Source organism: Schistocerca serialis, chromosome 8 (assembly GCF_023864345.2).
Source record: "Schistocerca serialis cubense isolate TAMUIC-IGC-003099 chromosome 8, iqSchSeri2.2, whole genome shotgun sequence".
NCBI classification, from domain to species: Eukaryota; Metazoa; Arthropoda; class Insecta; order Orthoptera; family Acrididae; genus Schistocerca; species Schistocerca serialis.
The window spans coordinates 433,684,012-433,711,173 of NC_064645.1; the positions used below are offsets into that span (position 1 = coordinate 433,684,012).

General features: G+C 43.0%; 1 protein-coding gene across 1 annotated transcript in view; it reads right to left on the reverse strand.

Moving 5' to 3' along the window:
* Positions 1-27,162, reverse strand: part of LOC126416676 (uncharacterized) — a 558,811-nt gene that overhangs the window by 379,428 nt on the left and 152,221 nt on the right. The gene's annotated exons all lie outside the window — the stretch shown is intronic.

Here is a 27,162-nt window from a genome sequence, read left to right on the forward strand (position 1 = left end):
TGTTCTCTTTTTTTACACCCGCTGTTCCAAAACTGTTCATCAATATAACAACGATGTACTTTGACTGACATACTCTTTTTTTCTGTGTGAAATCTTATGGGACTTAACTGTTAAGGTCATCAGTCCCTAAGCTTACACACTACTTAACCTAAATTATCCTAAGGACAAACACACTCACCTATGCCCGAGGGAGGACTCGAACCTTCGCCTGGATCAGCCGCACAGTCCATGACTGCAGCGCCCAAGACCGCTCGGCTAATCCCGCGTGGCTGACATACTCTCTAGCATCCCAAGGCGAATAGTGGAAGGTATCCATACGAATGTGGACTGAAAGTAAACTCGGCTCTTCACATAACGCCAGTAGAAGAAAACCATCAGCTTCTTATCTGATCCACGTTGGGCATGGATCACGTCGATAGTCGACTGTTTTGAATAAAATGCCAGCACCAGTTGCAATTTTCTTTTCATTTTGGAAACCAAGATCGGTTTAGATCCACGTGGCCATTATCCAGTGGTGTATGTCAGACGTCTCAAGAGAACTGAGCAGTCTTTCTGTGTTCTCTCAGGACGTCCCGCATACGAGGGCTGTTCAATAATGAATGATCATAATTTTTTATGGTCATAATTTCTCGCGATAGGATTTAATGTTATAACATTCTGTTAGCTAAATGCGAACAAACACGCCGTACTAGTTTCATTGTCCCGCCTGTACGAAGCAGGCAAGCTGAGACATGTTCAGTAATGCCTACCGCAGCAATAGAGGTGACACGCGATGAACAATTATGTGGCTTTGAAATTGTGCTTTCGTCTCAACAGATCTTCAGCTGCGGCCTATTATGGGAGGCCTATGGAGAGTCTCCTCTTCCCTACAGGAAAACTTGAAGATGGTTGGAATTGTTTAAAGAGGGGAGACAATCAATTTAAAAGGAACTTGGACCCGGCAATCTAGTTACTTCTCCTATAGAAGAAAACACCAATAGTGCTGCTGTCATTGTGAGAGAGGGTCACAAATAACCTTACGAACACTTACTGAAAATTTTCATTGGGTGCCACGATCAAGCTGGTTACAGAAAATTTACATATGAGAAATGCTTGTTTAGTGGCTTCAAGAAAGCGGATTTCTGAACATGAGAACATTCGCATGCAGGTCTGCACGCAGTTGAAGTTTATTTCAGAGGATATCCAGAGTTTGTTTCAAAGGTAATCACTGGTGATGGAATTTGGATAGATCATTTTGAGTCTAAGCGCAAACAGCAAAGCTCAGTATGGAAATCTCCTTCATCAACAAGCAGGTCTGCACGCAGTTGAAGTTTATTTCAGAGGATATCCAGAGTTTGTTTCAAAGGTAATCACTGGTGATGGAATTTGGATAGATCATTTTGAGTCTAAGCGCAAACAGCAAAGCTCAGTATGGAAATCTCCTTCATCAACAAGCCCCAAAGAAGTAGACGTAGTTTCCTCTCCTGGGAAAGTTATGGTGATCTAATTTATTGCTATACATGTAATGGTTTATCAGCATGTATCTGGACACAAATCGCCAACTGGCTGGGTATGACCTGAAAACTTTACAAGTCTATATCAGATGCAAAAGACCTCACATACGTGAAGAAGGCTGTATATTGCACCAAGAATAATCCACGGCCACATATAGCAAACGTTTTTACTGAATATCTTGCAAAAATCTATGTCAAGTGCATCCAGCGCCCCCCTTATAGTCCGGATTTGCCCCTGTGTGACTTCTTTCTATTCCCTAAAAGAAGAAACACCTTTGAGGGGGGCATTTTCCGTCACCAGATATAGAGGCTATTCTAGCATGACTTTGCAGACTCGCAGAAGCGCTGGGAAAAGTGCATCGCATCCACAGGAGACTACTTTGAGAAGGACCGTCAAAATTATCAGGAGGAATAAAGGTATGCTGTCAAAAAAAAATTCTGATCATTCTTTATTGAACAGCCCTGGCGTACCACTGGATAAAGGACCTGGGGACCGAAGACGGTTTTGGTTTCTAAAATAAAAAAACCGCAACTGTTGCTGGCATTTTATTCAGAATCAATAATAGAGTTGCGGAACCTGCATCAACATGCTGCATATGTTGGAGAAGAAATTAATAGCCGACTAATCCATCGTTACATAAATTGCACTTTTAAGTAGTTACTAACGCAGCATGCACATTGTGTCGTCCTTCCGTCATTTTGAAACCACATAACCCTTCGATTACCTAGTGAGTACGAGAAAGGGAGGAGAAGTGAGTCAAGCAACATTTGCAGATATCTGTGCTCACCCTCAGAGAAATGCACTGGAGACGATGTGTTCCTTATGAGTACACTGGACAAAAAACATGCCACCTGCGGTAGATATGACGATAGTACTGTGTAGCACAGCTGCTAACTTCGATTATGGCGCCAATTCGACGAAGAAGAGAGTCCACTAGTTTTTTCTCAGGTGTACCTTCCCAGGAGACACCACTCGTTGATGAGCAGAGCTACCGAATTGGGGGGATGTTTCTTAGCACCTTACAGCTGCTGGTCCTAATAATCTCAGTTATTTTCTATGAGAGTAAGATCCTACATCTACATCTATACTCTATGGACCACTGTGAAATACATGGCAGAGACCACTTCAGTGTACCAGTTATTACGGCTTTTTCCCTGTTCCATCCATGTATGGAGCTCACGAAATATGACTGATTAAATGCCTCTGTGGGTGTTGCAATTAATCTAATCTTATTTTCACGATACTTATATGAGCGATATAGTATATTTGTAAAGTCATTATGTGAAGCTGATTCTTGAAACTGTGTTAGTAGATGTTAATAAACTTTCTCGGGATAGTTTCAGTCTGTCTTGAATCTGCCAGTTCAGTTCTTTCAAACATCAGTGAAGCTCCCCCGAGGGGTCAAACAAACCTGTAACCATTCGTGCTGCCCTTTTCTGTGTACGTTCAACATCCCCTGTTAATCCTATTCTGTTCGGGTCCCACACATTTGCGCAGTATTCTACATGGGTTGCACGAGTGATTTGTAAGCAACCTCCTTCATACACTCATGCTCATAAATTAAGGATAATTCCAGAATGTGGTGCCACACAACGTGGCACTACACAAAACTGGCGCTAACAGCATAGGCACGTAGGGAACACACACGACACAGATCTGTTAAGTCCACGGTATTGGTGATAAGTTGAGGAAACGGTCCCGAAACACATTGCTACTAAACGCCATTGTTTCCTGCGCATGTACCCCGACATCAGTATGGGATATGATCACCATGCGCATGTACACAGGCCGCACAACAAGTTGGCATACTCTAGATCAGGTGGTCGAGCAGCAGCTGGGGTATAGCCTCCCATTCTTGCACCAGTACCTGTCGGAGCTCCTGAAGGACCCTGGGGGTTTGAAGACGGGCAGCGATACGTCGACCGCGAGCATCCCAGACGTGCTCGATGGCGTTTAGGTCTGGAGAACAGACAGGCCACTCCTTTCGCCTGATATTTTCTGTACTCCTCCACGATGGCAGCTCGGCGGGGCCGTGCGTTATCATCCACCAGGAGTAAGGTGGGAGCCACTGCACCCCTGAAAATGCGGACATACTCGTGCAAAATGACGTCCCGATACACCTGACCTGTTACAGTTCCTCTGCCAAAGACATGCAGGGGTGTACGTGCACCAATCATAATCCCACCCCACACCATCAAACCACGACCTCCATACAGGTCCCTTTCAAGAACATTAAGAGGTTTGTATCTGGTTCCTGCTTCACGCCAGATGAAAACCCGGCGAGAATCACTGTTCAGACTATACCTGGGTTCGTCCGTGAACATAACCTGGGACCACTGTTCCAATGACCATGTACTGTGTTCTTGACACCAGGTTCTACGGGCTCTCCTGTGACCAGTGGTCAGTGGGTGCACCTTGCAGGTCTCCGGGCGAATAAACCGTGTCTGTTCAGTCGTCTATAGACTGTGTGTCTGGAGACAATTTTTCCAGTAGCTGCGGTAAGGTCCCGAGTAAGGCTACCTGCAGTACTCCGTAGCCATCTGCGGGCATTGATGGTGAGATATCGGTCTTCTTGTGGTGCTGTACACTGTGGACGTCCCGTACTGTAGCGCCTGGACACGTTTCCTGTCTGCTGGAATCGTTGCTATAATCGTGAGATTACACTTTGTGGCACACGGAGGGCCTATGCTACGACCTGCTGTGTTTGACCAGCCTCCAGTCGCCCTAGTATTCTAACCCTCATAACGTCATCAGTATGTGTCCTTTGAGCCATTTTCAACACACAGTCCCCATTAGCACCTCCGAAAACGTCTGCACACTTACCAGCTGCACCATACTCTGACGTGCACCAACACACCTCTCCATATGTGGACTGCTGCCAGTGTCACCGTGCGACGACCGCAGGTCAAATGCACCGCATGGTCATACCCCGAGGTGAATTAAACCGGCAAACCAGAGCGTTGTTTCATCATGTTTCAGCATTATTTTTAATTTATGAGCATGAGGGTAGATCGGTTGCATTTCCATAGTAGTCTACCAACAAAACAAAGTCTGCTGCCTATTTTACTCACAACTGAACCTTTGTGATCATTCCATTTCATGTTCCTAGTGTTACACCTGGGTATTTGTACGAGTTTACAGACTTCTTCATACTATATTCATAGGCTCCTATGTTTCTTCGTTTTGTGAAGTGTACAATTTTGCATTTCCGAACATTTAAATCATGTTGCCAATCTTTGTACCACTTTGAAATCTTATCAAGGCCTGACTGAATATTTGTACAGCTTCGTTCTGACTGTACTTCGTTGTAGATAACAACATAATATGCGAAAATTTTGAGGGTACTATTAATATTGTCCGCTAGATCATTAGTATACAACATAACAGCGAGGGGCCCAACACACTTCTCTGCCATATACCCAAAGTTACTTCCACATATACATCTGCCGATGAGTCTTCATCAAAGATTTGTTGTGTCCTAGCTACCAAAAAAATTCTCAGTCCAGTCACAAATTACGCCTGGTTTACCATGCTATTGCACTTTTTAATAAGTGTAGGTGTGGTATTGAGTCAAATACTTTCCGGAAATTGGGAAAGGTAGCATCTACTTGACTGCCTTGACCTATGACCTTCAGGATGTCATGTGAGAAAAGTGTGAGTTGGGTTTCAGATTATCTATGCTGGTTGGTATGAAGGAGGTCGTTCCTGTTGGAAATCTCATTATCTTTGAGCTCAGAATATATTCTAAGAGTCTGTAATACTTTTGCTATCCTTCTTGTCGAGAGGTGAGACTTGTGCTTTCTTCTAGCTATTGGAAACAGTTAAATGTTCGAGGGATCTACGATAGATTATAGTTAATAGAGGACTAACTCGGCCGGAAATTTGGTGCCGAATCTGACAGGGATTCCATGAAGCAAAACCCTGATTTTTTCCGAACTGGTTTTGATGGCTGGGTTCAACAACGTCGCAAATGTGTATAAATGCATCCACCCTCGTACATTCTGAATACTCTCATATTTCCACGTGGACGCTCCTACAGCACCCATTCTGTAAAAACTACTTTGCTGCCACGACTTACTTCAGCGGTGCGGCCAGGGAGTAATGGGTCTATATCTTCCCGTGGTATCACTCTAACGCCATCCATAGTGCCCCAAACCGTCAGATGTTCTCTTTTTTTAAGGGGAGTGCAAACATGTCACTAACATGTCACCTAACATCCATGGACATAGCCGAAAGTTTTCAGGTCGAGTTTAAATACACCAAGTATAACCGATAAGCAACTGGATTACAGGTGACTTTCATGTTGGAGATGCGTCGCAGAGGCAATGGAACAGTGGGCGTGGCATCTCTCGATGATACCTGTTAGTGTCATTCAGTGAATGGAAAAAACTCGCAACCTCAGAATGTTTTCTCATTGCCACACATGGTGTCCTAAGCTCCAGACAGGCTGTAGCCAATCAAGGAATTATTTTGTGTAGCTGATACACTCCTGGAAATGGAAAAAAGAACACATTGACACCGGTGTGTCAGACCCACCATACTTACTCCGGACACTGCGAGAGGGCTTTACAAGCAATGATCACACGCACGGCACAGCGGACACACCAGGAACCGCGGTGTTGGCCGTCGAATGGCGCTAGCTGCGCAGCATTTGTGCACCGCCGCCGTCAGTGTCAGCCAGTTTGCCGTGGCATACGGAGCTCCATCGCAGTCTTTAATTTAACACTGGTAGCATGCCGCGACAGCGTGGACGTGAACCGTATGTGCAGTTGACGGACTTTGAGCGAGGGCGTATAGTGGGCATGCGGGAGGCCGGGTGGACGTACCGCCGAATTGCTCAACACGTGGGGCGTGAGGTCTCCACAGTACATCGATGTTGTCGCCAGTGGTCGGCGGAAGGTGCACGTGCCCGTCGACCTGGGACCGGACCGCAGCGACGCACGGATGCACGCCAAGACCGTAGGATCCTACGCAGTGCCGTAGGGGACCGCACCGCCACTTCCCAGCAAATTAGGGACACTGTTGCTCCTGGGGTATCGGCGAGAACCATTCTCAACCGTCTCCATGAAGCTGGGCTACGGTCCCGCACACCGTTAGGCCGTCTTCCGCTCACGCCCCAACATCGTGCAGCCCGCCTCCAGTGGTGTCGAGACAGGCGTGAATGGAGGGACGAATGGAGACGTGTCGTCTTCAGCGATGAGAGTCGCTTCTGCCTTGGTGCCAATGATGGTCGTATGCGTGTTTGGCGCCGTGCAGGTGAGCGCCACAATCAGGACTGCATACGACCGAGGCACACAGGGCCAACACCCGGCATCATGGTGTGGGGAGCGATCTCCTACACTGGCCGTACACCACTGGTGATCGTCGAGGGGACACTGAATAGTGCACGGTACATCCAAACCGTCATCGAACCCATCGTTCTACCATTCCTAGACCGGCAAGGGAACTTGCTGTTCCAACAGGACAATGCACGTCCGCATGTATCCCGTGCCACCCAACGTGCTCTAGAAGGTGTAAGTCAACTACCCTGGCCAGCAAGATCTCCGGATCTGTCCCCCATTGAGCATGTTTGGGACTGGATGAAGCGTCGTCTCACGCGGTCTGCACGTCCAGCACGAACGCTGGTCCAACTGAGGCGCCAGGTGGAAATGGCATGGCAAGCCGTTCCACAGGACTACATCCAGCATCTCTACGATCATCTCCATGGGAGAATAGCAGCCTGCATTGCTGCGAAAGGTGGATATACACTGTACTAGTGCCGACATTGTGCATGCTCTGTTGCCTGTGTCTATGTGCCTGTGGTTCTGTCAGTGTGATCATGTGATGTATCTGACCCCAGGAATGTGTCAATAAAGTTTCCCCTTCCTGGGACAATGAATTCACAGTGTTCTTATTTCAATTTCCAGGAGTGTATGTACGGTAAAGATGTGCATCTTCGAAGGCGTAATTACGTATACTTCTGTAATGCGCAAGGTCTTTCTCTTCGATCTACCATGGCTGTTCCATGTGATAAATCTGTTCTGATTTTTGCTAAGAACTGGACCCTATTTTTTACATCTCGGAATTAGTTTGGTTGGAAAACAGTGCAGCCGAAAGTGTTGATGTGGCTTATTTGTTGTGAAATTCGATTACAATAAGTGTAGATCGTCAAAAGCAGCACGCAGAACACTTCCGAATACTTCATCGACATGGGAAAACCACCGTAGATTTACTCGCAGTGTTCGACGACATCAGAAACTAGTTTATGTGGTGGAAGTGTAGTCTTAATCAAGTTACACAGAAAAGCTATATTCATGCCTTTTCATCTCAGAGTAGCACTTGCAATCTACCGTCCTCAATCTTACCGTCTGCACCCAGTCTAGTATCATGGAAGTTATTCCCTCATGTCTTAACACCGTATCACCCTATCCCTTCTTCTTGTCAATGTTTTCCATATATTCCTTTCCCAGCCGATGCTACGGAGAACCTCCTCATTACGTACCTTATCAGTCCATCTAATTTTCAACATTCGTCTGCAGCACCACATCTCAAATGCTTCTATGCTCCTCTGTTCCTGTTATCCCACAGTCAGTGTCTCACTACCATACAATACTGTGCTCGAAACGTACATTCTCCGAAATTTATTCCTCTTTCAATATTCACGTGTGATACTAGTAGACATCTCTTGGCCAGGAATTCCCTTTTTGCCAGTGCTAGTCTGCTTTTTATGTCCTCCTTGCTCCGTCCGACACTGGTTATTTTGCTGCCTAGGTAGCGGAATTCCTTAACTTCGTCTACTACGTGATTACCAATTATATGGTTCAAATGGCTCTGAGCACTATGGGACTCAACTGCTGTGGTCATAAGTCCCCTAGAACTTAGAACTACTTAAACCTAACTAACCTAAGGACAGCACACAACACCCAGCCATCACGAGGCAGAGAAAATCCCTGACCCCGCCGGGAATCGAACCCGGGAACCCGGGCGTGGGAAGCGAGAACGCTACCGCACGACCACGAGATGCGGGCTTACCAATTATAATATTAACTTTTTCGCTGTTCTCATTTCTGCTACGTCTCATTACTTTCGTCTTTCTACAATTTACTCTGAATCCATTTTCTGTACTCAATATACAGTTCATTGCATTCATCAGATCCCGTAATTCTTCTCCACATTCAGTGAGTATAGCAGTGTCATCAGCGAATCTTAATATTGTTATCCTTTCACTTTGAATTTTAATCCCTGTCTTGAACCTTTCTTTTATTTCCGTAATTGCTTCCTCAACGCATTGACTGAACAGCAGGGACGAAAAACTACGTCTCTGTGTTACATCCATTTTAATCCGTGCACTTCGTTGTTGGCCTTCAAATCTTGTTCTTCCCTCTTGGTTCTTTTACATGTATTTTATATTATCCGTCTCTCTCTACATCTCACACCTACTTTTCTCAGGATTTCGAAGACCTTGCACCATTTTACATTGTCGAACGCGTTTTCCAGGTCGACAGATCCTATGAACGTGTCTTGATTTTTCTTCAGTCTTGGTTCCATTGTCAACCGCAACGGGAGGACTGCCTCTCTGGCGTCTTTATCTTTCCTAAGACCAAACCGATCGTCCTCTAACAGTGCCTCAATTTTGTTTTCCATTCTTGTGTACATTATTCATGTTATCAATTTGGATGCATGGGCTGGTAAGCTGATTGTTCGATAATACTCGCGCTTGTCGGCTCTTAGAATCTTGGGAATTGTTTGTATGATGTTTCTCCGAAAGTCTGATGGTGTGTACTTGTATAGCAAGTACAATGTTTCAATTGTCAGCTGAAATACTTTGCATTATATTAAGCTGTTTTTGAAATGTCTTTTAACATTACTATGGAAAACAAATCACTAGGGATCGATGCCGAAGGTAGCCGCCTATTACGCAGATGTACGCTTAAAGTTCAAAGAGAGTAAAAACATTCCAGAAACGAGGTTGACTGGGCTAATCTTCATCAGTGTCGCGATCCCTTTGCTAAAAAATAATTGTTCTCATATTGGACCTTCATTCTGTTATATATTCACGATCACGATTAGAGAAGTATTATTGAAGAACAATTGTTGCTTCCACGTGTAGTTTTACTAAAATTCATGTTATTTAGTGAACTATTCCTGTAAGCATATCAGAGTGCAAATATTATTTCGTCCAGTCCATGTTTATAACGAAGAAATTTTTTTGGAGGAGGGGGAGGGGAGAACTTGATATTCTGTAGTAATAAAAGCCTTTGTATGTATACAGCTGGTGTTTACTTTGTGCACGTGTGAGAAAAGTGGTCTTATCTTTGCTAAATGGAGCAGCGCTCTGCGCAGCCATTATCTATACCTCGATAAAGTTCGTATTAAACAATATTAAGTGATAAAATCCACGACCATTTCGACGCCGTAACAAAACCGCAGAATTATATTTTACTCACAATTTATGCACGTCCATAAACTCCGTAAAGTGTAAAATGAACCAAAATGTACCAAAATTCACATGCATTTCCCAAAACAAAACAAAATTGACGTTACAGTAACATCACTAGAAACTTCTTGTTCAGTTAAAAATACGTTCGTCGATTACGTAGTTAGTAAAATATTTACGCAAATGCAGAATGTGGAAATTGCATAATTTCTGTGATGGAGGATGGACACACTCTTGCAGTTGCTGCTTAGGCTTCTTGAGCTATTTTTCCGAGAATGGAGAAAGAGATGGAACCACGCATCCTCTCAGCTTGTTGCACATAAGGTGTCAGGTTTCAAGATAACGTAAGATAACCGGAGAAACAGAGATTCCGAGCGTCTGAGATGTGATGCTACAGAAAGATGACGAAATTAGGTGAACTGATAAGACAAGAAACGAGGAAAGTCTCCACAGGATCGAGGAGAATGGCAAAATGTGGAAACCATTGACAGGAAGAAGGGACAAGATGACAGGACACGTCTTAAGACATCAGAAATTACTTCCACGGTACTCGAGGAGCTGTTGAGGGCGAAAATTGTAGGGGACGACAGAGGTTGGAATGAAATGCTACTCTGAGATGCAGGCGTTTGCACAGGAGAGGAAGTGGTTGGAGGGTCGTAATAATCTAGTTAGAGAACTGATGACCCATTACCACCAAATACGTCACGTGATTGTAACACCAAACAATAGAAAATCCAGGATGGAATGTAACAATGTTATGAAAAGGGAAGTTGCTACTCGCCATATAGCGGAGATCCTGAGTCACAGTTAGGCACAACAAAAACACAGTCACAAATAAAGCTTTCAGCCAGCATGGCCTTCGTCAAAGACACACACACACACAGACAGACGCGCGCGCGCGCATCTCACCCATACACTAAGGCTTCAGTTGCCTGAGACTGCAGTCGTGTGTGTGTGTCTGTGTGTGTGTATTGTCCGTTTTTGATGAAGGCGTTATGTGCCGAAAGCTTTATTTGTGACTTTTTGTTGTACCTGTCTGTGGCTCAGCATCTCCGCTATGTGGTAATAAATGGAAATGTCGTGTGGCTAGGGCCTCCCGTCGGGTAGACCGTTCGCCTGCTGCAGGTCTTTCGATTTGACGCCACTTCGGCGACCTGCGCGTCGATGGGGATGAAATGATGATGATTAGGACTACACAATAACCAGTCCCTGAGCGGAGAAAATCTCCGACCCAGCCAGGAATCGAACCCGGGCCCTTCGGATTGACAGTCTGTCACGCTGACCACTCAGCTACCGGGGCGGACCGCTATGTGCTGATTGTAACACCGAATTTCGCATCCATGTGGTGCTGTGCATAACCCTTTAAACAATTAGCTACCGAGTGCCACTGTATCGATTGATCATTCACAGATTTCACCTTCGTTAGTGACTAAGCTATCTTTAACATTTGTGATTTCTAAAAAAACCAAGCAGCGACACACACAGCAGTAGAATGTTTGAGGATTTTACAGTAAATAAAGTCATATATAGAGATTCCCTGATCAGGTGAAATAGGTTGGACGTGTGACCAGTTGCAGTAATATATGGAATTTAACGTCGTACATTGTTAAGAATGTTACAAGGAAGACGAAATTTATCTTTCTGCATGTTTCATTATCAAAACAAGTTCTAGAAAATAAAAAAACTGCATAAATTTGTTGAACTGTACATGGCAGAGTTATTTACAGGCAGTATGCCTTCCTCTGTTTTTGGTGAAGTGTACACATTTCGTTGCCCATACTGCAGTGGAATTTCACCTGTCACTGAACCGAACCAGCTAGTGAACCCAGATACGCAAGGCCCTCACCCGAAAGTAGCAGGTTCTATTCTTGGTAGATGAAGAAATTTTCATTTTCATTTCATCAGGCTCCGTGGGATCAAGTGTGCCAAGGTTACCTGACCAAGCGAGTCACTACATATTCATGAAAAGTTGAAAGAAAATTTAAAAGTAGAGAACAAAATAAAAAATTAATATTAGATAAATATTTTGCAATAGTGTATACAATAAATGACAGTGTAAAGAACGCATGTGCAGAATGGACGTATTGCGCTATAAGGAAGCATTCCAACTTGTACTTGAAAACATTGGCTTTCATCACATCAGTGTCCTAGCTTTGCTGGAAGGCTATGGAAAATCAACCCTGCAGAGCTGTGTACAGCTTTCTCTACAGTGAGTATAGAATCTTCTTTACGTTTAGTGTTTGCTAAGTGAACGTAGCAATTTGTTCAGAATGAAGTAACCACCAATCCCGCACGAGAGCATATGTACACGGATGCTAGAGATGGAATACCAAGACTCTGTTATGTCGCGAGTTAATGCGCGATAACATTCGTTGCTATAAAGCCCACATATTGAAGCCGGAGGCTGTAAAAGAAACCGCCACTTGTGTCTTAGCTAATGAGTCATGTACACGTGCTACTACGGTAGCGTGAGAAAGGCTCCTGTGTCACTTCTTAGCGACCGTACATTCACCCCCTATAAGAACCTAAATAAATGATATTAAATATCACTCAATCATTTTCAAAATCGGTACACTCCCTTTTGACATTCAGGAGAAGATTGTATCCAAATTTCAGCTTTATAGCTATCATAGTTTCAGAGATAGAAAAAATTGCTAAAAAAGTCAAAAACCAACGCTTAGGAAACTAAATTCAGTTGGGAAATATAACAGTTTATCTTTTGGTGTTACCTAAAAACATAAACAGAACTCTCAGTGTGCAGAATTAATTAACTGAGATTTTCATACTAAAACTTTAATTATTTTTCGTTTTCGTAACATAAAAATCAGACAAAATTATTATTGATGTCTAAGATTGTTGTGGGAGTATATGTGAGTGAATGAGAGTGTGTGTACGTGGGACATTCGTCAAATTTTAATGTTGCATTTTATACCGTCTTAAGTAACCTGCAAGAGTTATGCAAGCCTGTCGTGGGAAAATGTTCATAGAGAATTTACCCACTTTGCTGATAACGTATGTCTATGTGTGATTGCTATTGTAACAGAGCAGCCAAAAAGTCAGCTGGAGTATTATATGTATCTAAATGATATTTTCAGAATTATTGTCTTTTAGTTTTCGTTTATTAAACATTACCTTAATATTTGTATGTCAGAATGACGCAAATGAATCTGTGTACAAGCGTTGGTGTAGGCCAGTTTTGGCGCGAGAATGATCATGCATTCTGATTGGCAGTCAGTGTGATCAGCCAATCAGAATTGAGACGGTTCCCACTCGTTACCTGATACTTATACTGGGAGTGATACTGCAGGAGGCGAGTCGCTCGCCAGCTTCGGTCGCTGAAGGACGTGTTAAATGTGATGTTTCTCTTTATGTGTCAGATGAAGGAATATTGAGTTCTTCGTTTTGATACGTGTCGTGACCAACGCTGATGTAGTTATGGACAGTTTTGTGGAATTTGGACGTTCTATAACTGTTTAATTGGACAAATATTCGAGTGTCAAATTTGGCCTTCATAGTATCCGCATGGCATGTTTCACTATTCAACCACTGAGCATTTATGGCGAGCAGTTTTCTTTTTTCAGAAATCCATAAGAAGGACCAAATGTATTAACTCAAATTAGTGGTGAAATTAATGACTGATAAAACGTTGTTTAACTCGGGTCGGGTTTGGACAAATTTCTGGCTGCTGTGCATGCGAAATGAGTGTATGAAATGTGAACTTCACGAAAATAACCAGTAGTTTAAATGTGGACTGAATAGTACCCTTTCTTTGGCTATAAGAACAAATAAATATTTTTTTAGTGGAAATTTCGGACATTGTTTTCCAGAAGCCAATCCATTATCTTACTACGCGATAAATTTTTTAATGACAGTTTTTCTACATAACTTTATTTCATTACTAGAGTTGCGCGGCCTCAGTAATTGTAGATATTAGTTGCTGTTTTTTATCAACGCTGCTTTTACATCATCTTGTAAGTATCTACGTTGCCGAGTGAAGGGACATCGAGCAGTCGCCGTCCTGAGGCAGATAATTTGCAGCCTGCACACGGAAAACACGTTTCCAACCCCGTCACGTCGCAACTCTTCAAAAACAGTCTGCATAAAATACGCAGACTGACACCACAGCTGGTTCTGTCTGCCCTTTCATGGACTTTTTTTGAGTCATCAGTCTTCTGACTGGTTTGATGCAGCCCGCCACGAATTCCTCTCCTGTGTTAACCTTTTCACCTCAGAGTAGCACTTGCAACTTACGTTCACAAATATTTACTGCACGTATCTCAATCTCTGTATTCCCCTACAGTTTTTACTCTCTACAGTTCCCTCTAGTATCATGGAAGTTACTCCCTCATGTTTTAACAGGTGTCCTATCATCCTGTCCCTTCTTTTTCATGGCTAAGAATATTGTATTTAGCCAGTATCGGTAAAAGACCGTGTATCGTACGCTTGCCGACCATCAGACTATACGTCAATGCCTGTTTAACGACGCACTACCCAGGTGTGCGAATGTCATGAGTTGGTTTGTGAGATATAGCGACTGGCCGTTAGGAGCGAGTGGTCGGCGGCGAGAACGTTCACCCATCCGAAAGGACAAACAGAGAAACCCAAAATGTAAAAGCCAAGAATCGCCAACGACGGACGAATAAAGTCACGGATGAAACACAGAGAAAAGACAAGAGCAAAAGAGTAACTGTGTGCGAAGATAAGGTAAGCGATCGAAAAGCTTCGGGAATATCAACGCAACTGGACGAGGAAAGCGCGCACACTTTCCTAACGCAGGCAGAGGGTCTTGACGCCAAGTCCGAGCCACTGACGGTACGGATGCGAAACTAACAACTATGGGTGGCCAGCGCTTGTATTTCCGTCTCGATCTCGATCTGGATTAAGTCAAGCTACCCGCATTGTTTCTGGGATGCAGTCATACGACCCTGTTGCTATTGGTGGTGATACAACTGGACAATGAACGACAAGATTGATGGACCGTTAATTCTATAGTAGAGCATTATGTTGTATGATGGGATCGAGTTTCACCTCCTCAGTTTATTTATTTTTTATGATGCACAAGTTCTCATCATGTACCTACAAATGACACCCCTGTCAACTGCTGGAGGTAATCCATACATGCTATAAAAGTATGTGTATGTATAGATGTTCCATATCTCCTCCTACACCACTGGATCGATTTCAGCCAAACCTGATATACATATCACTGTATGGGAAAGAAGCAGAGTGGAGGTAGGAACCACCTCCCTCTCAAATGTATAGGAGTGAGAAACTATCTAAGCTCACGATGCGCAAATAACCAGACTATCTTTAACCGTATTTGTTAATGAGAGCACTTAGTTCAAATGGTTCAAACGGCTCTGAGCACTATGGGACTTAACATCTGTGGTCATCAGTCCCCTAGAACTTAGAACTACTTAAACCTAACTAACCTAAGGACATCACAAACATCCATGCCCGAGGCAGGATTCGAACCTGCGACCGCAGCATTCGCGCGGCTCCGGACTGAGCGCCTAGAACCGCGAGACCACCGCGGCCGGCTGAGCACTTAGTGACTTGCAGCAAATTTTACATATAATTTCAAACTTTTACGAGTTTTTTTTCTCGCTGACAGCCCCCACAAAATCACGAAAAGGAAAAAGTTTATTGCTTACTGTATTTTCACCGTTCGTGCGGTAAAACTTCCGCATCAGGCATCACGTTTCCATTCACTACCTCTTCACTTTTAACTCTATTCCCAACAGAGAAGAAGTTGGACAGTGAAAGGAAAGAGGAGGAGATGGACAGACAGAGGGGGAGGAGGAGTGGACTAATAGAAGGTTCAATAAATACATACCCAGGCAACACTTGGTACGTAGCTAGTTGCATATAGAAGAGTTAGAACATTGGAGATCGAATTCGCAGCTAGACACAACACTATTTCGTAAGGACAGAAGATTAAGGTTCAACGTCCTTCTCATGCCGATGTCATTAGAGATGGTGCAGAAGCTCGGATTGAGGGTGGATGAGACAGGAAATCAGCCCTGACTTTTCCAGACGAATCATCCCAGCTTTAGCTTTAACCGATTTAAGGAAACCACGAAAAACCCTAATCTGGATGTGTGGCTAGGGAACTAAACAGCCTTCCTCACGAATGCGAGCCCGGTTACAGCTCAACTTCGACAGAGAGTAAAGCTGGGTTCCCACAGCGCATGAGCACGAATGTCTGCCACGCTTTCGTGCTTGATTTCGTGCCATGACAGGAGTGAAACCATCAGTCGTGGGGCGTGGACAGTTCACACGGAGTGGAGTGTCAGCGAAAGCGTGATTCAGTTGATCGCGCGAAGCCGGCCATGAACGAGCTCCTTATCGAGAGTTGTGCTGTGGTGAGTTCGGGTTTTGCTACAGTTTTGGCACAGAGAATGAATCGGTTGGTGGAACCTCAAGAAAAACGGATGAAAAGACATTCCGAAAACTGCTAACAGACGTCCACATCGACAGGCACAACAAATTCGGGATAAGTACCGTGATTACTTTAATAATGAAGGTGCTGTGCCCTAGCAAATTGTACTACTCGGCGACGTTCCAAATACAGAACCGTAGAGCATATCAGTGTCAATATTGTGCTCAATTATTTTGTACATGGTTGTCTTCACTTAGGATGTGTCACAAAGTAAATACATTGCTAGATATATTTTATCATAAGAATGTATTGTTACAGAGCTAGATATTGTTGTATTAAAATAAGCTGGTACAGTTTCTATTATATACCTACTATTGTGTATAATCATTATAAAAACTTTTGTAATAATTTAAATGTAAGGAACAATTTTGAAACTGTATAAAATTTCAAATATGGAAACAAATTTTTATTTCACTTACCAGATTTGATAGTGTGGGTCGTTGCTGAACGCATGGGCGAATGAAAGAATTCATCTTGTCAAACCAGACGATTTTTGTTTTATAAACCTCCTCAGTGCCAGCTCCGGACCATTCGCTTTCGGTTATTTTCTGCAGTTCCTGACAATACGAACTCTTCAAGTTTTTAAATTTCGCAATTACTTCTTTCGGTCCGAATCCTGGAATTTGGAGGGCATCACTAACTCTTTTGGCAGCAGCCATTCTTGCATCTTGGTCTCTGTAATCTTCTCTACTTAGATCATACAAGACCTACTCACAAGGGAACCTCCCCATCGCACCCCCCTCAGATTTAGTTATAACTTGGCACAGTGGATAGGCCTTGATAAACTGAACACAGATCAATTGAGAAAACAGGAAGAAGTTGTGTGGAACTGTGAAAAAATAAGCAAAATATACAAACTGGTCATCAGTCTTGGCCACATAGGTAACATAAAGGAGAACGTGATCTCAGGAGCGCCGTGGTCCCGTGGTAGAGTGAGCAGCTGCAGGAGGAGAGGTCCTTGGTTCAAGTCTTCACACGAGCGAAAATTTTACTTTCTTTATTTTTGCATAGTTATTATCTGTCCGTTCGTTCATTGACGTCTCTGTTCACTGTAATAAGTTTAGTGTCTGTGTTTTGCGACCCCATCGCAAAACCGTGCGATTAGTAGACGAAAGGACGTGCCTCTCCAATCGGAACCGAAAACATTTGATCGCAAGGTCATAGGTTAACCGATTCCTCCACAGGAAAACACATCTGATATATTCTATACGACACTGGTGACAGGAATATGTTGTCGACCCACCTAACTTGTACACTTGGCGAATGGGAAAAAAGATTCTTCTACCTTGCCCGATTTAGGTTTTCTTGTGGATGTGATAATCACTCCCAAAAAAGTGATGAAAACATATGAGTTTGTCACATAAACTGAAAATAAAAAATTAACGTTTTCACTCGATAGAAGATTTGAACCAAGAATCTTTCGTTTGGCAGCTGCTCACGTTGCCACGAGACCACGGCGCTGCTGCGGTCACAGTGTCCTTAATGTTGCCTATCTTACCATGAACTACTCAGTTTGTATATTTTGCTTATTTTTTCACAGTTCCACACAACTTCTTCCTGTTTTCTCAATTGATCTGTGTTCAGTTTTTCAAGGCCTATCCACTGTGCCAACTTATAACTAAATCTGAGGGGGGTGCGATGGGGAGGTTCCCTTGTCAGTAGCGTAAAGTTCCAGAAATTCTAAAGTTTCACTGTCTTGCAACTTGATCACACGACCTTTAATGGTACTAGTTGCCATCTTGTTGTTCGTACCTGACACAGCCACAGACGAGGCAAACTCACGACTGAAAATCAAACACGTTTGATATGAAGCGTGAGCCCTCACGCCTGCCCGTGACGTCACAGTCAAACTCGCGTCTCTTCGTTCACACGGGTAGTGTTCCACGACAGCGTGTCGCGCCCCGTGGAAACCCGGCTTTACTGTGTTTGAACGCTCTATCCGTGGAAAAATTAGTTATGATTTCCGGTCTAAGTCTCGACCGCGCGAGGCAACTGAAATTATTACTGCTTTCAGGTGGTTCTGAATTGTTTCATTAAGAAACTGAGAAGGTGGATAGCGATTACAGATAGAGCGCAGCATCCGTGTGGCGCACCCGTACAAGCAAAGGTCGTTCCCACGCGATAAAGAAGTTGGCAGCTGGCAGTTTAGTCACTCGCCATGGCGCTGGTGCGAGGCCAGGGGCGTCTGGCTCTGCCAACCAACTAAGGAAACATGGACTCTATGGAGCATCGTCGCAGCGTGGCAGCACAAGGGTTGAATAGCATTTAGATTTTCTTTCTAGCTGTTGATTTTCCGTTTTATATTGAGAAAGTGTATACTGTATAGCTGACATTGACCATGTATTGTCGCAGCGACTGAGTATATATATAAAACATTCCATTAGAACTACTGACAGCCTTGGGAGAGCCAGTCCTGACAAAACTCTACCATCTGGTGAGCAAGATGTATGAGACAGGCGAAATACCCTCAGACTTCAAGAAGAATATAATAATTCCAATCCCAAAGAAAGCAGGTGTTGGCAGATGTGAAAATTACCCGACTGGCAGTTTAATAAGTCACGGCTGCAAAATACTAACGCGAATTCTTTACAAACGAATGGAAAAACTGGTAGAAGCCGACCTCGGGGAAGATCAGTTTGGATTCTGTAGAAATGTTGGAACACGTGAGGCAATACTGACCCTACGACTTACCTTAGAAAAAAGATTAAGGAAAGGCAAACCTACGTTTCTAGCATTTGTAGACTTAGAGAAAGCGTTTGACAATGTTGACTGGAATACCCTCTATCAAATTCTAAAGGTGGCAGGGGTAAAATACAGGGAGCGAAAGGCTATTTACAATTTGTACAGAAACCAGATGGCAGTTATAAGAGTTGAGGGTGTGAGCTAACACCCCAAAGATGTTCGGGCTCACATTCGGTTCCTCTTCGTCGAAATGTCTTGGCTCAAACTCGCCTAGGGGTCGAACCGCACGGGTCGCATTACACGCCCTAAATTACACTTGTGACCCTTTCGTTAATTTGTCTGGCTGATGGCAAGCTTGCGAAATACAAAGTTAACATAACATGTAATAACAGTTATAATAATACCGGGAACTATATTAACGACCCATAAATAATGTAGGCCACACAGTTGCGATTTGGTTAGAATAATGTTTATTCAGAAAGCAAACTAATAGCGAAAAAGGTCGTATTTAGAGTTACTGTTACACTCGAGCGCATATTCATTTGATACAGTTCGATCATTCACAATCTCATCGCGACACAAGTCCAATACTCCACCTCGTTAACTATGCGAAAAGTTGGAGTTCACACCAGGCGCGCGGCTGCTCACCGCTCAGAGACTAAGTCCCGTGATACTACACAACGCGAAATTTTCTAAATCGTTTCACTTCCTAGCTACCTAAAGACGGACCGTCTGCTCTCGCGTCTCCACCAGCTGTATCCTTTGGTGTCTCCAGCCGAACTGTCGCTCTGCTCGTCCCCGGCCGCGTTTCCCGCGCGCCGAATATTCTCGCTCAACTGACTAGGGCAGTTACCTTACCTGAAGCCGTCCATCTGATTGGCTACAGCTTATTCTACATTATTTTACAGTTTAACGTGTTTAAATAATCAAAGCTTGACCACTTTCACGTTCTAAATAAAGTAACAATAATATCCATTACATAATAAACGTTAAATTCTTTTACATAAAACCAATACAAATCCTTCTTAACTTTGAATGTCACGGCTGGTAGCCTTGCACCAATGTTTCTTTTGATAAATAAATAAAGAACAAAAGTAATTATTATGCACTAAACTTTACAACAAAAGTTCTATTACCTAATGGTTGAATGAGGTGTCACGCTGTCATCGTTAATGGTTCAATGAGGTGTCATGCTGTCATCGTTCAATGTGCTTTGTGTGGAAGAAATAATACTGATATTTTAAATTTACTGTATCTTTTAAACTAATGAAGTTACAGAGTTGATATTTACAACATTCGTCATTTTAATGATGCGCTTCTATATGAAATGTCGACCGTTAAGATCGACTAAAGCGTTCATATTTTAGCATTCACGTCTTTGTTACAAAACTTGTGAATTTCACTTAAACAGTAAATCGTAAACTATAATGGATATGCTGAAACAGTCCACGGGTGTACTGCCGGTCCGTAGTGTCCAACGGGCACAATATTTCGGCGATCAGACATGTCGCCATCGTCAGGTGCGCTGACGAACTGAACTTCTGAGGGCGGGCGGCCATCTTAAATCCCCTCCCACTGCGAGGCGTTCTCTCCGCGGTCCGTTCCCGGCCGCGCGCCGCCGGTCGCTGAGAGGCTGGCGTCGGTGTAATTGCCTCGTCCGCCCTGGTCGCCCGTTCGTTTACTTCGTTGAGCGTCTTTTTAATTAGACTCAATGCTGGTTCCCATGCCTTGCTGAGGCTACAGCCGCAATCTCGGTTGATGAGTCCGGCCCTGGTACGAATTTCGATAGCTGTCCCAGTACTTAGATGTCTGTGCCAAGACCCTGGTAGGTTGGTAGTCCATTTCGTGATTTTCGGACAAACAGTGTCCAATATAAGTCTTCCCACACTGGCACGGAATCTGGTATATGCCGGCCTTCCACAAACCGAGATCGTCTTTGACACTTCTCAATAATGCTCGTGTTCTATTGGATGGGTAAAAGACAGTTCCTACTTGGTGTTTCCCCAGTATTCGTCCTATTTTCGCCGATAGTGCGCCAGTATACGGTATACAGGCAGTGGCTATCTCTTCCTCCGTCTCCATACGCTGTATTGTAGAGGTGGGGCGGAGAGCGCGTCTGATGTGCCATTCCGAGTACCCGTTTTTTCGGAACACAGTTTTGAGGTGTTCCAGTTCATGGGACAGACTCTCTGACTCAGGGATGGTGCGCGCCCTGTGCACCAGTGTTTTTAGCACCCCATTCCTCTCTGAAGGGTGGTGGCAGCTATCCGCATGCAAATACAGATATGATCAATATTCAGTTTTTATTGGGATCACCTTGAAAATTTATGAAGGATGGTGGATTAAAATTACTGTGGCTTCATTCCCTGCATTACTATAGAATTAAATAGTTTCCATATATGTTTCCCTTTATGACCAATCTTAGGTCCGCCACATTTAACACTTCTACGTCTCCTTGGCCACAACGGCTTCTACTGGGTTTCCCTATGATGTAGGTTCCCGTCTGTCTCACTCGCACACTACAGCGTTTAAGCCTCAATAGACAATAGACGCCTGTGAATTTCCCCATCTCGTGGTGAATATGCGCCATTTGTGTCACACGGTCCTCAGTGACAGGGTCCGTTTCACAATTCCTGTAGGCTGACTATTTCGGCCATATATTTAAATGAGAGCGCAATGCCCGTTAACTCACAAGGGACATGAAAGGGGGAGCAGTGGTTGAGAAGGGAGTGAGACAGTGTAGTAGCCTATCCCAGATGTTATTCAGTCTGTGTATTAAGCAAGCAGTAAAGAACACAAAAGAAAAATTTGGAATAGGAATTAAAGTCCATCGAGAAGAAATAAAACTCTTAGGTTTGCTGATGACATTGTAATTCTGTCAGAGACGGCAAAGGACCTGGAAGAGCAGCTGAACGGAATGGACAGTGTCTTGAAAGGAGGATATAAGATGAACATCAACACAAGCCAAACGAGGATAATGGAATGTAGTCGAATTAAATAAGGTGATGCTGAGGATATTAGATTAGCAAATGGTTCAAATGGCTCTGAGCACTATGGGACTTAACTTCTGAGGTCATCAGTCCCCTAGAACTTAGAACTACTTAAAACTAACTAACCTAAGGACATCACACACATCCATGCCCGAGGCAGGATTCGAACCTGCGACCGTGGCGGTCGTGCAGTTCCAGACTGTAGCACCTAGAACCGCTCGGCCATTCCGACCGGCTTGGATTAGCAAATGAGACACTTAATGTGTTAAACGAGTTTTTCTGTTTGGGGAGCAAAATAACTGATGACGTCTGAAATAGAAACGATATAAAATGTAGACTGGCTGCGATAAGGAAAGCGTTTCTGAAGAAGAGAAATTTGTTAACATGGAGTATAGATTTAAGTGTCAAGAAGTCTTTCCTGTATGGAGTGTAGCCATGCGTGGAAGTGAGACATGGACGACACACGTGTAGACAAGAAGAGAATAGAAGCTTTCGAAATGTGACGCTACAGAAGAATGTTGAAGATTAGATGGGTAGATCACGTAACTAATGAGGAGGTACTGAACAGAATTGAGGAGAAGAAGAATTTGTGACACAGCTTGACTAGAAGAAGGGATCGATTGGCAGGACACGTTCTGAGGCATCAAGGTATCACCAATTTACCATTTGAGGGAAGCGTGGACGGTAAAAATCGTAGATGAAGATAAAGAGATGAATACACTAAGGAGATTCAGAAGGATGTAGGTTGTAGTAGTTATTTGGAGATGAAGAGGCTTGCACAGGGCGGAGTAGCATGGAGAGCTGCATCAAATCACTCCCTCGACTCAAGACCACAATAACAGCATGCGTGCAAATAGTATTGTTTATACTTGCTTTGTAAATAAAACCGCCTTTTCTTGCTGCAACTTAATTTCTTTTTCCCAGACTAGTTTCATCTTTTTCTGCCCCAAGGCATATTCAGTGGGATCTATAAAGATACAGTTTTGTTATTTTTAGATTATCAAACAGTTGACGTCATGTTTTTATGTAATTAAATAATTACTTACAGCCTGCTGTGATCTGCATTTCCTGTCATCTGGTCTGGAGGTACCACTACCACTTTATTTTCGAAACATAGCACGATTTTGTATGCCGACCTTTTTCACACTGTTCACCATGTTTCTCCTTCTTTTTTGTGGTGTACTATTATTCCTTTGCCGATACATATAACTATTATTTACATTGATTTGCAACGTAGCTTTTACAAGAGGGATGGTACGTGGTGCCATAAAAATAGGCTCTAACTGAAAATTACAGCATATTTGTCTTTTATTTAGTTTCCTAAGGACCCTGCGAGATATGAAACAGCAAATTTCAGGATAGTTTATTTACAATTTTCTTGTAACGTACAAATATTTGTTGAAGAATGCTGTTTTCCCGGCCGGTATGGCCGAGCGGTTCTAGGCGCTTCAGTCTGTAACCGCACGACCGCTACGGTCGCTGGTTCGAATCCTGCCTCAGGCACGGATGTGTGTGATGTCCTTAGGTTAGATAGGAAAGTCGAGGACAAGTGGAAGGATGTGCGAAAAATTCTACTCCTCGCAAAATTTATGCGTGTCAAGGAATGTGCCTATCATAATCAGAATAGTCAACAACAGAAATATATGTTTCTCATGCATGAAATATGTGTTTATATTCCCTTGATTTCAGCGGTACAAGCTTCAGTTATACACATATTCCAAAGTATCCGTTGATGAATAAGTTAGACCTTATGGTACTGACTCAATGATATTCGGTAGTTTTTACATTTATTTCACGATCATTGATGTCTTTCGATAATTGACTAAAAGTTGGAACGCAAAACAATAATAACTCTTTCGTTAATTAAGTAGAAAAATAATTAAAAACAAACATTAATCTAACGGTTGCTTTGTCTTCGCTGGGGGCGCTAGTGTCGTACAAACTGTCAAACGGTAACAATTTCCATAGGAATGAGCGTCGTGACTTTATACGTTAGTCTGTGACTATATTATACATAATTGCAAATATTCTGTGCGCAAAAAGCTCCTGATACAGGCATGTTGCTTCACTCCTAGGGTTGCTATATCTAGCTGCGACCACGTCGGGACAGTCTGGGATGTGGTGCAGAAATGAAATAAAATATTATTTAGTATTATCACTTTTTATTTAGAACATAATTACATGAAACTTGTTGCGGCAGAAGTAATTATTAAGCCATTTTTTTTTTCAGAAGATTTCACGTTTTTCAGCAAGTCTTTTTCAGTTTTACGTATTTATAAAACTCCATGAAAATCAGCTTGTAGTCAAGCTGCCACTGTAAGATTGATTCCAGTCTCCGGCAGCAGTTGATTTCTTTCATCAGTCAACTGGGCCGACATCATCGACAATCCTCTTTCCACAGTGGCTTTGTGTGCAGAAACAGAAAACAAATACTCGCATAATTTTTGAAGTTGGCATTCGCTTTAAGGATTTTCGGTTTCCTTAAGAAAGTAAATCCGTCTTTCTTCCGCGGAGTGTTTTGACTTCCATTCTTCTGAGTCACGCTTAGTTTCTAAAAAGCTCTTCAGATACATTTTTTCCTGAAACAGTTGTCGCTGAAATCTTCACACCATTTTTAATCAGGCATATAATAGTGATTTCATATAGCGTCATACAATCAAATACTTGATATTTATTAAAAGAAATAGATCATTTCTCTAAGTAATCAAATGCTATGGTATAGAAAACGATTGTCTCTTCCTAAAATATCGAACTCAAATTAATTATTTCTTGGTTAGGTTACTCATTTCTTAATTTGTTCAAATTCATCTTTGCTTTGCATGCCAATCAGTCTTCCTTTTATTCAGACATCATTGAGTGTCGATTAACATATTTCCTATTTCAATTATCGAGACTTTATTCTTCTCCAAGATTTTTATATATTTTTTTCAGACAGAGCCAAGTTTGACTGCAGAAACATGGAATACATTTCACTGATCGGACTACTGAAAAAATCTGAAATTATTTTAGGTGGCCTGCCTTCGGCTTCAAAAAACCGTTTTAATGGAGTCCAAAGCTTAGGAATTCTCACAGTTGCGCGCATTAACGAGTCATCTTGTTTTCGAATGAGACAGAAGAATCTGGTGATCGGCATTAATGTATGAACATAGCTGTTTCAGCTTCTCTGCCCTTAACGTGTATACTGAAAAATAATTAAATATTTTCGTGACCCAAAGTCGACGGTTAACATTCCAGCAGCGCTGGGAGAATATGTAGAGGCCATCCAATTCCTTCTACATTTTTTCCGAGTTCTTCTTTAATTTGGTGAAACACATTCTGCTGGTCGCGTCAATGAAGTCCTCCGAAGTTGATAATGGTTCAGTCTCCACAAAATGGAATTTGCAATTGTCTTAAAGTGTCTAGATAAAACTTTGCAGTTGTCTCCGATGTTTCGTTATTGGTTTAAATGGCTCTGAGCACTATGGGACTTAACATCTGAGGTCATCAGTCCCGTAGACCTTAGAACTACTTAAACCTAGCTAACCTAAGGACATCACACACACCCATGCCCGAGGCAGGATTCGAACCTCCGACCATAGCGGTCGTGTGGTTCCAGACTGAAGCGCCTAGAGCCGCTCGGTCACACCGGCCGGCGTTTCGTTATTTCATCATCATCATCATCATTTATTGCCTTATCGGGCCTTTAAGGCCTACCGCAAGAAGAACAAAAGGAAAAGTAAAGACAAAAAGACTTACAAAAGTACTCTATACAGTAGTAAAAGTTACATATGTACATTACAGCTTAAAGAAAAAACGAAAAATAAACAGGGCATTCAATCAAAGGTTTAAAAGGCAAGAGGGATACATTACAGAAACAAAAAAACAAAAAAAACACACACGCAGTGTCTGTCAATTACACGAGAGGAGGGAGCTGTTGCAGATGGCAGTCCATCTCATCCGGTCGTTGGCGTCCTCCTCCACGGCTGCTGGTTCCACTTCTTTCAGGATCGTTGTTATCCTATCCTTCCATCGAGTTCTTGGGCGTCCTCTAGGGCGTTTTCCTGTGGGTTGAGAGTGGAGGACTCTGTTTGGAAGGGATCCGTCTGCCCGTAGGATGTGGCCAAACCATTGGAGTCTCTTCTGCGCCAATATTCGTCCAATGTGTGGCTTTCCATACCGCTGGTATAAATCTTCTTTTTTTCTTCGTTCCCATTTACCTTCCATGGCATTGTAGATGGGTCCATATATCTTCCGAAGTACCTTCCTTTCAAATGCACATATTGCTTCTTCTGCTGTTGCTGATGTTGCCCAAGTTTCACAGCCGTATAAAAGTACTGGTCTCACCAGTGTCGTGTATAGGTGGATCTTGTTCTTCTGCGATATCAGCCGAGATCTGAAAAGATTGTTCAGGCTAAAGAACATGCGATTAGCATTTGTTATACGTTGCTGTACTTCTTCGTTATTTAGCGAATAAAACATCAGCAGCATGTGCTGGAGTCAGGAAACATCTTTTCAGCTTTGTGGTTCGATGCGTCGGTGTCTATGACGTAAACAAACTTCTTGCAATTGTTTTATGCATTCGTACTCGGAGTGTGGTGCAAGAATTTTTTTGACAATCGATGTATGTTTGGAGTTAGGATACATTGCGGCGTTCAGTTTTATGATTCACTGAAGAGAACTGAAGGACTGATGATGATTGACATCTTTGTAAGCTACTCTTAGTTCTGCAGCAGCAATGAGCAATTCTTCCTGGGTGTCTTCGTTAATCATGTATTTAGAAATGGCTTTGATGTCGATGCCACCGTGAATCTATTTGTATGATTCTTCGTAGCAATGTGACGCCTCACATCTTCCTTACCTCCGTGGGTTACTGACATGAAACAGCTACACCTCTCACACAACGCTTCCTGATCCGTACGTCCTTTCTTGACAAAAGACCATTCTTTTGCGTGATCGTTCGAAAAGTGACACTTTCTCTTTCCATCGTTAGGCGTTTTCGTAAACTATGATAAGATAAGCTTATCAGATGGTAAACAGTCGACAATAACACTTAATTCATCGAAGTCACGCCCTTTATATCCACAGTAAACACTTCAGACATTACTAAGTTACACTCGTTGTTATATTACATTTGGAAAGAATCGTCTTATCAGATCACT